Below are 17,062 nucleotides of genomic sequence, written 5' to 3' on the forward strand. Positions count from 1 at the left end.
ATTGTCTAATTGCTTTTCAGGAAGCTTTCCTTAGTTGACTTTCCCACCAGCAGTGTACAGTGTCCATTTCCTCACATCCTCACTATACAAGGCATTGTATTCTTTACAGTCTTTGTCAATGTGTCGGTTGAAATAATACTACCTTCCTTTGAGTTTTTAATTATCAGTGAGGTTAGTTTTCCACACATTTATTATAAATTGTTTACCTATGTTATTTGCCCATGTTTCTTTTGTATCTCTTTTGTTTTATTCATTTAAGAGAGCTGTTTATATTAAGAATATTTGCCCTTGACTATTTGGGTCAAAAATATTTTTGTCTGGCTTGCTGCTTGTATTGTAACTGGATTCATGAGATAGGTTTTTTCCTGTGTAAAATTTTCAGTTTTTTTTTTTTTTTCAACGTTTATTTATTTTTGGGACAGAGAGAGACAGAGCATGAACGGGGGAGGGGCAGAGAGAGAGGGAGACACAGAATCGGAAACAGGCTCCAGGCTCTGAGCCATCAGCCCAGAGCCTGACGCGGGGCTCGAACTCACGGACCGCGAGATCGTGACCTGGCTGAAGTCGGACGCTTAACCGACTGCGCCACCCAGGCGCCCCAATTTTCAGTTTTTATGGAGTCAAATATTTTAGTCTTGTTTTACTGATTTTCTGTCTTGTTTAGGAAGATCTTCCCCACTCTATCAATCTATCTATTATCTATCTATCTATCTATCTATCTATCTATTCTCAAGTATTTCAGGTTCATTTTTTCCACTTACATTTTTGGTGCATCTACTATATATTTTGGTATAAGGTATGATGTAGATAATTAATTTCTTTTTTTTTTTTCAATTATTTCAACATGCATTGATTGAAAAATCTGTATTTTCTTTTCTAATTTGAAATGTCTCTCCTTCCCAGCACAAACTTCTTATATGGAGGTGTCTGTTTTTCTAGACTTTCTATTATTTTCCCTTGATATCCTCATCGGATATGAACTGATTCTGACACCACTACCAAAGTGTTTTAATGAGTGTGGTTTCAAAATTTATTTTAATATGTGGTGAGGCAATCCTCCCAACTTGCACTTCAAAAATTTCCTGGCTATTCACACAGATTTCTTGCTCCAGCAGCAGTTAAGCCCTTGAAGTGAAGTTTGAATATATGTAACAATTTTTCAAAGTACACAAGCTTGTGAAAGCCCTAAAGCAAATAATTTAATAGGAAGTGGTCATCACCCCTTTTAGATACATTAAGAGCAGTCACTGTTGTGAAAGAGTGTGGATGGTGGCGAGGGTCAAGAATTTTCTAGCCCACAAGATGCATATTTGGCTGGCTTGTTATGGCCACCATAGATTTAAGTATAATGAAAATATATAGAGAGTGTGCATCCTCTTCATCACATTATTCTCAAAAAACATTAAAATTATCATATAAGTGGAAAGAATGTAATTTACAAATTCTCCACCATTTGTAAAGCTATGTGGACTTGTTGCAACAAATCAGATATTTGAAATTTTAATCACATTCATTTCTGCTGCATTCCCTGAGACCTTGTGTGTCAGGCCCTATTTCCTTTTCAGCCTCAAAAGTTCGTCTTCCCCACAGCAAGAGTCACTTCATCCCACCTATGATTGCTAAACCAATCACTGACTACCCAAAACCAGATGGGTGCTCTCACAATACCATTTACTCACTGGTCACATGGCATCAAAATTGCCATTGTTCTTACCTTCAGCACCTGTTAAAGAGTAGAAATAATACAATATTCACTGTTGTATTCCAATCTCTAGCTCAATGCCTGACACTTATGAATCTAAAATATTTGTGAATGGGTGACTGCTACATATTAAATGTGAAAGAGGACACAGAATGTCCTAGCCCAGTACTCTCAGATTTAGCATCATCTTAGTTATTCTGACATTTCATTACAATTTTGGCATCTCACTCAGAATCTCTAGGACTACTCCACCACCAGAACTATCCTGTCCCTAAATCTCACCCCCCTGCTCTCCTCCCTGGTCCTGCTCACAGGCTTACCTGAATGTTGACTCTCTACCTGTATCGGACACAGCCATGCTCTACCTGCATGCCAGGACACTCCATAACTTTATGTTAGACCTTCTGGTGCCCACTGCCAACTTGGATTACCCTTCATCACCTAATCCCATGCCATTTGGATCCTGTGCTCCACCTGTTCCCAGTTCAGGACCACTCCAGCCCTTCTTCCAGCTATATACATGGGCCTTGCCTGCTTGAGCCCAAAACATATTTTTCAACATGAGCAGACTGAGTGAATTTCACTCTATAATTAGTTGCTTTCACACAGCCCAAATCCTCTTCAATTCTCACACAAAACTAGTGTCGGTACTGTGGAAGTCCAACTCCTATGAAAGTGTCTGGGAACAGATATTAAAGTAAGCCAGACATAAATCAAGTCATAGGATTTTAACTATGCATTCATACTATGTGGAAAAAGAAAAGCTCTGTTTTTTCCCTCCAATCTCTCTCTCTCTCTCAAAAGGACAAAATTCTTCACTTTCCGAGAAACCACAAGTCACTTTCATCTGGTTTTCTCCCTTGTCTTCTCCTCTGTTTGAGCTCAGCATTTCACGTGTTCATTTTGGTGAGATTCCATCGCAATACATCACCAGGAACACATGTGTTCCACTGGGACTTTATTCCCTGGAAGATGTGAATGGTGATGTAAATAACAGCATCATTGGAATTTGGGGGAAGTGATGCAGGGAAGAAAGCTATGGTGAAATTAAGACAAAATCAAGCAACTATGATCAATATTTCCTTTTGGAGTAATGTGTGGGTAGTATTGATGCTGATAGGGAACTTCAATGGTATTCATCAGCTGGAGCTGTCAGCAGACACATTAATTAAATGGCAGCTGTTGCTTTACCACTTGTAGGGGAGTGGAGCAATCCTAACTCCAAAATAGATTTCCGAGGATGAGAACATTTCCAGCTAATAAACCACAATAAGAGCCTGGTTATGTTTTTTTCATGAGTTTTTCAGTGCATGAGTGAAAAGATAAGTGGTGAATATTTGCAATTAGTCTGTGTCAATAGTTGTCTTATACCACTATATTTATTTTTTTAAGTAAATATCTATGCCAATGTGGGGCTCAAACTTACAGCCTTGAGATCAAGAGTCACATGCTCTACCAACTGAGCCAGCCAGCTGCCCCATTATACCATTATATTTAAAGGAAGAGTTTTAGTCTCTTATTGGAAATACATCTATATCCTACTAATCATAGCTAGAGTACAGCTTCCACTCAGTTAGTTATGAGTTGGTTATTCTCTGATACTCTAATGGACATTTTAAGTGTTTGTTGATTTTTAATTTGTATCGTAATAAAAGCAACATGTGACCAATAAGGTTAAGAGAATACTGAGAAGCAGAGAGATAATCACCCATGGTCACTGATTGTTATTCCTATGTTTATAAAAAACAATCATGTTAAATCCAATCAATGGAAACTTGTCAGTAATGTTTGCTTTCTCAGTTTCATGATATTTAATGGATTCAATTTAACAAATGCTTATTGAGCATTTATTTTGTGCAATGTGATTCTAAAGATCATGCCAAATCATATCTCAATCTATTTATCATGTTTATTTTTAAAATTTACAAGTAAATACTAATCAGAATAATTATAATCTCTGACTTTTTGTTTAGATTCTATTGCTTAGAATAATCTGTGTTACAGGATTTGCCATTGATGACTTTCATCTTGGTAAGGTTCATTTAACCAGACAATGCTTATAGATTTTCCCCTACATGTAAAAAATCCTGCTCTTTAGAACTTCAAACTTACAGAATCAATCAGAAAATTAATTCTATACATGCTGCCTAAAAATGTAGACTTCAAAGGTCTTCAGGGTATTTAACCCACTGGCTGTGGGACCAGTCAGTTCCATGGGACAGACCAGCTTGTTTCCAATGCACCTGCTGTCATAGAAGAAGTCAAGTAATTAATCCCTTCCTGTTGTTGCTGCTATCATGAGAAGTTAACGGATGGTATGTACATCCCGATAGGGGAATCCCAGGGAAAAAAGTGAAACCAGCCAAAGCCACAGGACTAGGGGAAAAGTCAAGGGTCTGAACAGGAGACTAGAGTCTGTGGTTAGAATTTCCATGGAACGATAAAAAGAATATGTGCCCAAAAGTAAGGCAGAAGATATTATATCAGTGAACAAGGGCAAGAAAATACAGTTACAGAAACAAAGTCACTGGGGAAATGGAGCAACCTGGAACAGTGTCTAAGAGAATGGGTTGTCTCCAATTGGCCCACTTATTGGGCAAATAGAGAAAGCAAGGAACCAATCTTTAGTCAAGCAGAAAGTCCAGTTAGTTATCATAGCACCAAGGTCAGCTGCCACAAGATCGCTGATGCTGAAACAGGGAAGCAGCTACCATTTAACACCTTACAGTCTCAGAGTTAGCTCCAGAACAGCAAAGCAATGAAGAGCTTTAGAGTACAAACTGACATATGCTAACTAATTTGGATGTAAATTTTAAAAACTAGAAAATAAAATAAAAGAGTACAAACTGAGGAGTCCAATTGCTTGACTCAAATCCCAGATCTGCCACTTGCTTGTTAGGGGACTTTGGACAATTCTTTCAGCCTTTTTTACCTGTAAAATGTAGAGTATATGAGTATCTGCCCTGTGGAGGTGTTAGTGCTTAATACATAGAAAGCACTCATTAAATATTAGCTATTTTAGGAGCACCTGGGTGGCTTGATCAGTTAAGCATCTGATTTTGGCTCAGGTCATGATCTCATGGTTCATGGGTTGGAGCCTCACGTCAGGCTCTGCGCTGATGGCTTGGAGCCTGGAGCCTGCTTCGGATTCTGCGTCTCCCTGTGTCTCTGCCCCTCCCCAGATCATGCTCTGTCTCTGTCTCAAAAATACATAGACATAAAAAAATTAAAATATTACTTACATTATTATTTATAATGATCATGTGATAAAAAGGGTAGTAGACTGGTACTCAGAGGAATTTGTAACTTCTGCCAAGTGACTTCTCTTCCTTCACCTCAGTACTATCTTCTTTTAAATGATGAGGTTGTAACTAGATAACTGGTTCTCAACCCCAGATGTACATTACAATCACATAAAAGCTTCCAAAATAGATCAGTACTTGAGCACCTACTCAGGAGCTTGAATCACAACCTCTGGAGCATATCCCCAGACATTTGAATTTTTAGAGCATCCCTGGTGAGCCTGATGCAAAAGAGTATTGAGAACCACAAGACTAGATGTTCTGACCATTCCAAGTGAACTCAGAGTTCAGTTTCCTGCTGGGTAAGGTTGGCTTCAAGACCAAAGCTATATAATCTTCAACAGTGTGAGACTCAGAGCCCCCATTCCTGCTTGAAATCAGACCAGGTACAAAAGTACCCAGAGAACTAGAAGCTCTTACAGAATGTTTTAGATAGCTCTTGCATTAATATGATAAATTGTTAATATCTTCCATTTAAGAGGCTATCTCAGTTTTGTTGCCAAGAGAAATTTAGAATAACTGAATGAGAAAAAAGAAAAAAATAACTTCCAGAAGCCAACAGTCAAGCCCTTTGTCTCTAATGGATATAGCACTAATTCTCTTCTTCCTTTGATACTGGTACACCTTTTTACATAAAGACAAGAGATGACAAAAGGGAAGTTCTGAGTTTACTTGTTGTAAGGAAATCAGGAGAGATCATGTGAATGAAACAGAGGACCTTGATGAAATAGGTCAGTACTTTTATTTTGGATTAAATAAACCTGTGCAAAGAGTGTATTTGCAAAGAGTGTTTAGTCCGTCAGGTAAGCAGTAGTATAAGTCCTGTGTATTGACCAGTAATGAATGTTTATCTATATGTTGCAAGAGGCGGGGGGTCAAGGTGTGCTAATATATTTCTGACAAGATACTGTCTACAATTCATAGAATAAAATTTCTCAGATGTAGAGATTCATTCTGTTATGTGCTCACTTCACATGAAACATTTACGTTACTGGAATATTCACTCTCATCACCTGGGATATTAGATACATAGAGTATTTATGGACACTGGCATAAGAAAAAGCAAAGCATTATCTGTTCCATCAAAATTTTATTAGAATTTATCTCCTTTTACTTCAGATAATCCATGCCGTACGTGTAAATAGAAACTCAAAAATTTTAATTATATCCAAGTGATCAGACACTTAGCATCATTAGTGGTTAACTCTTGGTTAATAAAGATAAAAGAATTAAATCAAATATCCAATAAAATAGTTCACACTATTGTTCCACAGGAGCAAACCACTGGCTGAAGCATCGGATAATTTTCCTTAAACTATAGCAACCTCTCTGGTTTTTTCTGAGGGAACAACATGATGCCAGATTGACAACTCACTCCCTAAACAAAGTCTTGGGGAGCCTATGAATGCTCTTATATAAAGCAAAACGTTCTATCCTCTCCTTCCTTGCCTCCTCCAACCAATATACACACACCACCAAAGACTTCTTCAAGGAACACCAACACCTGGAATAAGTATTTTGTAGGACTCTCTTTTGAACACACTTAACAAACTGAATGTTTATCACCAAGGCAGAGATTTGCAGAGCATTTCAAATGTTACTACAGAAATGGAGTTCTGAGGGGCGTCTGGGTGGCTCAGTTGGTTGAGCGTCCAACTTCAGCTCAGGTCATGATCTCGTGGTTTGTGAGTTCGAGCCCCGTGTCGGGCTCTGTGCTGATGGCTCAGATGGAGCCTGCTTCAGATTCTGTGTCTCCCTCTCTCTCTGCCCCTTCCCTGCTCATGCTCTGTCTCTGTCTTTCAATAATAAATAAACGTTAAAAAAAATTTTTTTTTAAAAAAGGAAGTGGAGTTCTGAGTTGTCAACAGAGGCAAGAAGGAAACCAAAACCCCAATAGTATCAATAGATTTGGCTACAATAGCAGCCTTAATAACTCATAAAAGCAAATGCTCCATGCCACCCTCTCCCAGGGAATCACACTGCCCTATCAATAACTGTGGAAGAATAACTTATGCATTCCAGTACCCAGGCCTGGCTTTTCCTGGGTTGCCCAACTCCAGGGGCCACTGAAGCCCTTCTGTTTCTACTTCTGGATCTGGGAGAAGAGTCGCCAGTTGGCCCTGAATCTCTTTGTTCTTTGCTCTTGGTGAGTCTTTTCAGACTGCAGAAGCACCTGACTCCCTGCAGTGTTACATTCTACAATTTTCACTAAAACATCTCACAGTCACCTAGGTGGAGGTCTTCCTTGAACTAGTGCCTACATTACAAGAAACTGGTTGAAATTATGGCTAGCTAAAGTCAAGTTGCCTAGGTTTGAATGTTCACCTTACCAGTGGGCGTGTTTGTTACCATCTACCAGCCTCATTTTTCCAATCCATAAAACAGAGAGAAAACTAATGTCGCACAAGCTTGTTATGAGAAGTCAATAAAATCATCCATGTGAAGTGCTTGGCACAATAATCTCCAGTACATGCTACCCAATATTGTCATCATCTGTATATAGTAAATAATTATGTATAGCTATATGATATACATTATATAGATGAGGTGAATTTTACACAGTTATTATTATTATATAATGGATTATATCATTATATAAGAATTGGGATTCAGATGCCCAGTCATTGGTAGGAACACCTGGTATGTTGGTCAATGATCTCTGAAATGAACAGCATACAGAAGGTGGAGATATGTAACCCAAAGTTGAGAAGCCCCTAAGGAGTGAATTCTACCAATGCAGTTGGCTTCCTTATGCACCATAGCAAACAACAGCCTGTGATCAAAGCAGTTGGTTTGATGATGTCCAAACCAGAAGATGGTGTCTATCAAGACAACATGTGAAAGTTAAGCTTATGTGTAAGACCCCTCCCTCATCCAAACACCATGCTGCTCAAGTATGTATCACTTACTAAACAGTTCTTGAAATACAAAGAGGCTTGCATATCTCCAATGTCACATTTCAAGATTTACAGAATAATTAGGAAAAATCTGAGCTGGCAAACTCTTCCTGGCTCAACCTGGCAAGCAGACCATCTTTGTTTTCCAGTAGTGTGTGTGTTGTCGTCACAGTAACTGTGAGGCTCCAAATACAGGCCCAGGGCGTCATTTCCTCATGTACTTAGGCTGCCACACTGAAATAGCATTATGAACTCAGCAATGCCTCTTCCTTTCCTGTTGTGCTGTGGTACCTCAAAGAAGCAGGCCCTAAAGTGAATTAGTTAAGACATAAGTATATTAAAGGGATATAAAAAAAAATAAAATCCTTTTATCCCTATTACCATATCACCTATGAATGTATTTCTGTGTGTGTATGTGTGGGTGTTCCTAAAAACCTTATTTTTTATAAAGATCTCTTAGACAAACAAGGCAAGTTGGCAGTAACTTGATTGTCTTGATGATGTCAACAGTCTACTGTTTTTAATCAAATTGCCTTTCAGCATTAAATCTTCAGCAAATCATTTTTTAAAGAATGAATTTGGCCAAGTCTGATGTGTTCAGTTCATGGATTTCTTACACCTTTTCCTTACAAAGATAAGCAGCAGATAATTCATCTCTTCAAAGTAACTTGGGAAGATGGTAGTTACAATTAGTTGTTGCAAAAAAAAAAAGACTTTTTTCAAGTGTAGACATATAAGGTCTTTGGCCAGTCGGGTAACAATCATGTTCATCTATATTTGAGTAAAAGAAGTAGGTGGCAGAATTTAAGCAAGAAAGCAAAAACAGAAATATCCCTTAACCCTAAGGGCTCAATTACAGTCAGATCACTTGAGATCAATTCTGCATTCGCTTTACAGTTTTTTAGTCTGTCTTTCACAGACCTCAGAAACACATAAATCACCCAATATTATGCACATTGACACCATTTCCCAAAAAGGAAAAGCAACACCAACCTTCTTTTGACTTTTCAGTGTTGCTGTGGCTTAAACAAAGCTCTCAGGGACTGGGGTGCTGGTTAACATCCTGTTACTTCATTTCTGTTGGGAGTTTCTCAAGTTCTGCAATCAGCTGGTTAGCGGCCAGCTAGCGCTAACTGCTCAATTCACGTTTGACTTTCCTTATTCCAAGTTCTTCTATAATTCCTGCCTTGCCTTTGAAATCAAACTGCGTCAGCTATTGCCACAGGGAAAGCACTAGTACTCTTTCCCCTTCACTGATTAGCCAAAGAGTAGGACTGACCATTTAAGGGAAAAGAAGAACATAATTCAATGTATTTTCCTGAGGTTCCTATATTTTTACCCTCAAGTCTTAATAATGTATTCTGTAAAGCCAGGAAAAGTTCCTATTTCTCTTCTTTTCTTCCTACTTTATTTCTATAGCAAGGTTTTCATTAGAGAATGACAATTCTAAAACTCAGTTTGCCTTATGTTTTAGAAACTCACCCTTTCAATTGGGAAAAATAAAGCAAAGGGTCGGGTTGAAACCATAACTACCCGGCATAAGGTTTGTTGGAGCTAAAGCTACTAAGAAACTTCCCTGTTTATAAGAGTGTTTCAAATATTTTTGCTAAATTAAATATACAGAATATAAGTACCTTATAATATACACACACATCTTTATGATATAAGGGGTTTTTTTTTGTTTGTTTGCCTTGGAATATACTTTCTTGTCATGTTTAAGAATGAATAGGATTAAGGACAATGAATAGCAAGAATTCATTTCCATTTGGTAAGGTTAAAGCTAGCGTGAGATGACCTTTTTTGGTCTTTTCATTTTTATCTGTTACTAGGTTAGTAAAACAAAACAAAACATCTAAGTGAAGAAATAAAGAGTGATAAATTTAATAGTATATTTTCTATGGAGGAGGAAATCTTCATTGCCATACGTTACCCAGTGTTGTAGGCTATAAAAGAGGCACCCAAGCACTATGTATAAACATACTTTATCTCCAAGTGCAAATTTAGAAACCGTAGAAGAGTCTATGCTGTGGGTGATTTTTTAGCCTTTTTAGTAATGATTCTATAAGACAGCAGACTGCTGAGATAAGAGAGGGTTTGAAACATAAATTCCATACTAAATTATTGGCCGGAGTTCAAACTATGTCTGCTTAGAGTACCCAGCAGCAAAGTATGTCCCAAACAAGATTCCAAATTTAAACAATACATTCTTCTGCCTTTCCTATGATCTATGAACTTGAGTTCACAGAATATCTATATCTAAGAATTTTGTATGCAACAAAGATTAAAATAAACAGATAACTACGTTTAAGATGTGATAATAAAGCAATAATAGCTTAAATTCATTGAGAAGTCTACCAGGCAACTAACTTTTATTAACTCATTTAATCTTCAAAACAACTCTATGAGGAAGATAGTATTGTTATCCTCATTTTACAGATGAGGAAACTGAGGCACAGAGAATAATTGCCCGGGGTTGTAGTGAGTGAAGATCTGAATCCAGGCCATTTGACTTGTCTGTGCTACTAGCCTTCCTTACCTCCTCCTTCATACCAATATCCTTGCTGTATTTTCAATTCACATTTAAGGAAACAAAATTTATTTTATTAGCTTATCTTTCGATTGCTATATATATTTAAAATAATTAGGTGCGCCTGGGTGGCTCAGTTGGTTGGGCATCCGACTTCGGTTCAGGTCATGATCTCACTGTCCATGGGTTTGAGCCCCGCATCGGGCTCTGTGCTGACAGCTCAGAGCCTGGAGCATGCTTTGGATTCTATGTCTCCCTCTCTCTCTGCCCCTCCCCCTCTCAAGCTCTGTCTCTGTCTCTCTCAACAATAAATAAATATATTTTTTAAATTTTTTAAATAAATAAAATAAAATAAAATAATTAATGTATAAACAAATTTATGTTGCAGTCTTTTACATGTCATATTTCTAACAAGGTGTTACCAGTGTTCTCTCTGAAATCTTTCTGCTAAAACAGATCTCAACCTAAGCTTTCCCCTCACTTCTCAAGCTGCTGCTTTTCTAAAATCCTCATGTATAGAGAAATTACATGAGACAAATAAGTAAAAATATGGATTAAGCAAGCTCTGTAAAACCTTATTTCTTAAGGCGCCTGTTTTACAAAGACATGTTCATCTTCCAAAAAAGAAACACATCATCAGCATTAGTTTAGAATGTGTATTTTGCCACCAAGTTTTGCTTCTAACAAAATAAATTTAAAATATAACCATAGGAAAACCATTGCTAAATGAATATATTAAATATTTCACAAATTTCATTGGTAAAATCCTATAATGATTCTTGCTAAACACATGTAGAAGAGTAAATTTAACTTCCTTTGCTATCTGAAAGTATAAAGAGAATGCCTTTCTTTTGGTGGACACAGAAAAAATTGCTTCAAAATCATAATTCATGTTTTATCTCATACAGTGCCTTACTTATGGTCTTCATGAGTGATTAAAAATAAATCTGAAAAATGTCTCTATTTTTAAATATCTAGGGAAAAAAGAAAAAAGGGATCACAACATGATATTTAAATATTTTAATGTTCCAAGCCAGATTGTTATCCATGACGATCCACAAAATACCATGACTTGAATGAGCAGTACCAAAGGTGGTTATAAATTGAATCTGGTACCAAAAGATGATAAAAGTTATGAGTTATAGCATTTAGGTGGGTAGATGCATACATAGGACAAGCATATATATATACACAGTCTTTATATATAGTTGTTTCTATTTTATTCTCAAGAGGTACATCATCTCCACAATCAGGTACATGAGCATAGTTAGAATTACTTGTAACTTCTCTGTGCATAATAAAACTATGAAGACTTGCCTTGAGAAATTTTTGAGATAAAAAGTTATTAATTGCACTGTAAGTGGCTTTTCTTGATTTTATACCTATTTATACTTTGTCATGTATTCATCATCAGAAATCTTGAGCCAAAAAAGTTGATAGAACATCCACAGTGTGCATGGGGATAAAAAGCTCCATAACCAAGCGATGCTTAGGACAACGCTTTGCACCCAATTGCTTCATCAAATTGTTCTGAATTTACAAACACAAACCGTGTCCCAACGTTCCTTAATTCTAACAGAGCACCAAACTGTCTAAACTAAAAAGGAATCACTTCTAAAAGGCATGGTCAGAGACTCATTGTGAAAGTAGAAGACACTGATCTGGGCTTTAAAGAGTGGACAAGGTATCTACAGGAAAAGGCAGGAAAGGTATTCCAAGCAGGGGGAATGAAACAGGCAGGGGTGTAGCACTGAAATGCACACTGTGTATGTGTTTGGAGAATGGCTCCAAATCTGAAATATCTGAAGCAGAAGGACACTTGTTGAGTAATGGGAGGTGAAACTGGAAAAGTTAAGTACATGCCAGATGATGGAAGGTTTTCAAAATACCCAGCCTAGGTGTTTGGCAGCAACCAGGAGTCCCAGAAGATAACTGAAGAATAGAGAAACAAGTAGAGGAATGTTTTAGGAAAATTAACCCTGTGGTCATTGGCAAAGTGGTTTGGATGGCAAGAAGGGGTGGTAGGGGGGCCAGCGTTGTTACAATCCAGACTGAGAGTAAAGGGAAGAGGTCTTAGTGTGGTAGGAGATACAACAATGGAATCTAACAACCCTTATGGTAAAGGGGAAAGGGTAGTTTGCGAAATAACATAGAAACGTGAATTTGAGTGATCAGGAGAACAGAATCCGCACGGTTCATGGAGGGTTTCATTGTTCATATACTGGAGGGAAGCACACGGTCTAACTTCAGCTATTTTTTATTCTCATGAGTAAATTTACAGCCATGAAGACAATGATTCTCAGAAATTGATTCATTTTGAAGAATAGATTTCACTCAAGGCCAAATGCTGTACTCAGTTATCTGCACAGTGTTCCATTAACTCCAAAAGAAATTACATGCCTAGAACTAATGGCAGAGTTTGGCTTTACACATACATTTGTAAGCCAACAATGTGACCCTTCCCAAGATAAAAACAAGAAAAATGTAAAGCATTTTGTTCTGACTTTTCAAAATTTTTTCAAGACGAAGATACTTCATCTCCACTAAAGCACCAGGAGCTTCATTCTCTGATACCAAGGTTACCAGAATGCATTTTGCACTATTACTTGTATACATTCATTATATATGACTAGCTTCATTTACTTCATAAACTAATCATGCAATCAGAATTATGAAGCATTGGGCATACTGAAATGTATATACTATTTCATTTACCTGCATATTCGATATATGAGCTTTAATGAATTTTTCTTAACATAGGAACACTTACTGAAAGGTTGATACATTCTTAATGTCAATAAACAACCTGTTCAAAACTGGTCTTGGGTAAATTCTTTGTTTAAGTTAACAATATAGACTCAAATAATTCCCTTTCAAAATGTGCATCTGTATGTTTTATATTATCCTTAGATTTAGAACATTCATCCAAATCATCATGTTCACTTAAAGGAACAAAATTTCTTATGTAAATCTAGCCCAGTTATAGACACCACGTCTCAATAACCATATCCCAACATTCAGCCACAACTTTTGTCAGAATCAGTGTGAAATTGATCACTCTAAGCATTTCTGATAAAATCGCATGGCAACTCATGGAGGGGGAGACAATATACCAACAGATAAAAGGAGGATTTCCTTCACATGATAGTAAATACACTCATATACACACATATACAACTTTAGAAAGAATTTTTTTCTAATAAATTCAATTTCCATTTTAGAAACCAGAATCTGTTTTATCTATACACAAGCAATTACTCAGTTTATCATTTTCCAAATCACACACACACACAAAAAAAAAACATTCTCCTGAATGGTTTATATTCAACAACTGCAAAAGTAGTGATTTTACAGCAGCCATATTTTGTGCCTAGTCAGAAGCATTTGGGGTGACTGTAACGTAACCAGGTCAGAACCAGCACAAGGTGTACCAGTGTAATCAGAGAATCAAGCAAAGGGAAAAGCAGATAGCAGGGCGTCTTAAGTATAGCAATACAAACACCATACAGGACTCTCCTCTCATTTACCACACAAGCTGCTCAGCTAGTTTCAGTAAATCAACGTTATTTTGCTCCTAGGGAAAAGATCTCTTCCACTGTTTAGCCGTCTTAACTGTGAAAGGAGCTGTGAACTTGTCCTTTGCCATATTTCTGTTACCTGCCAAAGAATGATAACTTGGCAGAAATATTGTGATGGCTATTAAAACATTATAACAATCTTTGTGTTTAAAAAGGAATTGGCATAATTCTGAGAGAGATGACAGTACTGATTCTTTAAAAATAATTCACAATAATTATGATAATTCCTTAAATGTGTTATCACACAGTGGAAACAGTAAGAATCAAAGGAAACTGACAACACAGAATCTGAGAGAAAACACTTCTTGTAGAAGCAGAAATTTCTTAAGACAGTAAATAGCTATTTATTTTGGTCTTACCTGACGGCAGCTTGTTTAACCAAGAGTATGTCCTTTATGGAGGTAGTTTATCCTTTGAAGAACCCAGTGGCTTGTCCCACAGCCCAAGAGAGACTGGAGTCCTGGAAAACTATCCAACCCAAAAGAATACAGAGGAAAAAGCTTTTCCCACTTTCTTTCCTAGGACTGGCCAATAGCTGAAGTCATGCAGGAAACTGAGTAGAGAGAAGGGGAAAGAAAGCAGCTTCTTCTCCCTGAAATCCCGATCAGCAGAAATTGGAGGCTGTTGTATATCTCCCACCCAGACTTTTGTTTAAAAGTTTTTTCAACTGTTGCTAGGTGTTGTTGGGTTCTGAGATTAGATTTCTCGTCTTCTGCTCCCTTCACAACACTGTCGGAGCAATGACTTTGTTGAGGAGCTGAGCTCGCGCGTGCTATATTTAACCAGTGTTCTCAGCAAGTCAAGCCTGTCAACAGCTGAGAAGTTTGGAGCCGGCTTTACTCAGTTCCTCGGCAGCTGGGTTATCAGTGGATATAGCTCTGCTCACCCTGTAAAAGATTTCAGGGAAACCGGCAGACCCTTTTAAGGACTTCTGCTCATTACACAGAGGTAATTATTATTTGAAGCTCTTAAATACAAATTGTGATTTGAGACTTTAAATATGATGAAGAAATAGCAGCAGTTGTCTTGAGCAGAGCAATTTACCAATGTGCAGTACTTTTCTCAATTAGGCATTCTCAGATAAATGTTCTTAAATTTAAAAAGCCTTTTTAAAATGTATCACAACTGTTGGGAAATTTCACAGAAAGTGATCATTCCAGACAGTGTTTTACACTGGTATTTTACTTTCATAGCTAGATGACCTACCCTGTCATATCAGACTTGATCAGTTTAAATACCTGAATGTTATTAAAATAAGGTTAACATAAAGGAATGTCTGTAATACTATGTTTTTGAAAGGAGTAAGGTTAAGAAGGAAAATCTTAGCATTCTCACTCAGGTCATTCATTCAAAGTAAGAAATGGAGAACCCTCCAGGAAAACCAGGGCTTGAAACACCTCTAGCTGTTGACAGACTTGCCTCATCATTAACCCTGCAGTCTCCAAAACCAGAGAAGGGTCACTTCTACTCTGCACTCTCACATGAAGAATGTCTGAAGATATTTTATTCTTATATCCTAAAATAGTATTAATCTGCCAAGATTTAGACTTATTTGAAAAAAAGTGTGCTAAACTAGTTTTGGGGACTATTTATTACATATGTAAGAGGCACTGAGAGAGATCCCTTTAGCACAGGTAAAGTAGGAAGGGACACACACACACACACACACACACACACACACACGCCATTATTTGTTAACACACTAGAATACTGCCCTGACAAAAACCTCACTAACACCATTATAAAGGTTGGTCCCTTTCCTGATATCAGTTTATCAGTCTAATGATACTCTTTTTTTGACATGCAAACTGAAACTAGACCAAGGAGACATGTAAAGGCATGGATTTAATATTTTGAGCATTGTAAATTTGTGAGAAGTGCTCAATATACTTGATAACACTTAACTTCTCTCTGGGAAAGGCTACCACTTTTCACAAGAGGGGTTTGTGTGTGTGTGTGTGTGTGTGTGTGTCTGTGTCCTTCTTTTTAAAACAATTACCCTCACCTCCAAGATTCACTGACCCCCCCCCCATACCTCAACCCATTAGAAAACATCTTCCTTCTTCCCATCCCAGCCACCACACTAACAGTATTCATCCTTTACTCTTAATTTACTTACTACTATTCACATATAAAATTGCATTTGTTTGGATTCTTAGTCTTTCTGGGTCTAGGTCAAGCTTGATTTTTTAAAAAGGCTTCTATTAAGATGGAAGTGTTCTTATGTGAAATTAATTGACTCTTCTAGAACACTAGTGGATCTCTTAGAAACAATCTATTCACAGTTCCTAAAAAGTGGATTCTGATAGGAGGTAGAAGTGTGTGACTGGGCTAGAACATGGTTCAGAATCACCACGAGAACTTTTAAAAATTACAAAGGGGTGTGGAGAGATTATTGTTTCAAAAATGTACATACCGCACACAACATAGCCCACCAGGTTGAGAACCATTTCACTGCAGAGGACTCCAGGAATGTATCATTTCACTCTTACTAAAAGTCCACATTAGGGGCACCTGGGTGGCTCAGTCAGTTAAGTGTCCAACTTCAGCTCAGGTCATGATCTCATGGTCTGTGAGTTCTGAGCCCCGTGTCAGGTTCTGTGCTGACAGCTCAGAGCCTGAAACCTGCTTCAGATTCTGTGTCTCCCTCTCTCCTCTGCCCTTCCCCTGCTCACACTTTGTCTCTCTCAAAAATAAATAAACATTAAAAAAAATTTTTTTTAAGTTCACATTATAGAAGCAGAGAACTTACAGCTCAAGCCAAGATAACTGAGAGGAAATAGCCCACTTTACCTTTATGGGCCTAGATAATTCCATCATGAGCATGAAAGCTATTTCCTCTCTAACTATCCAGACAATTAGGGTTCTCAGTGTTTTGTTTTGTTTTTTTTTCTTTAGTGAAAATCTAGTCCTCCCACCATTGTTTTCTATAACACTTGGATTAGCGTCCATTATTGCCATTAGTTTATTTTAAACAATGTGATCACAAGCAACAGCATACAGAGTATTTTATATAATTAGATACTGTTGCTACCTTCAAATTATGTTCTTTAATT

The 17,062-nt window shown here is 37.4% G+C and overlaps 1 protein-coding gene across 2 annotated transcripts in view; it reads right to left on the reverse strand.

Moving 5' to 3' along the window:
* Nucleotides 1–14,804, reverse strand: part of FILIP1 (filamin A interacting protein 1) — a 188,674-nt gene extending 173,870 nt beyond the window's left edge. Inside the window, exon 1 of one of the 2 annotated variants that reach the window (XM_045498800.1) lies at nucleotides 14,366–14,804. The gene's annotated coding sequence lies outside the window, so the exon portion shown is untranslated. The remainder of the gene's footprint in view (nucleotides 1–14,365) is intronic. The other variant, XM_045498801.1, reaches the window with a different exon arrangement.
* Nucleotides 14,805–17,062: the final 2,258 nt, after the last annotated feature.

This window comes from Leopardus geoffroyi, chromosome B2, assembly GCF_018350155.1.
Source record: "Leopardus geoffroyi isolate Oge1 chromosome B2, O.geoffroyi_Oge1_pat1.0, whole genome shotgun sequence".
Classification (NCBI taxonomy): domain Eukaryota; kingdom Metazoa; phylum Chordata; class Mammalia; order Carnivora; family Felidae; genus Leopardus; species Leopardus geoffroyi.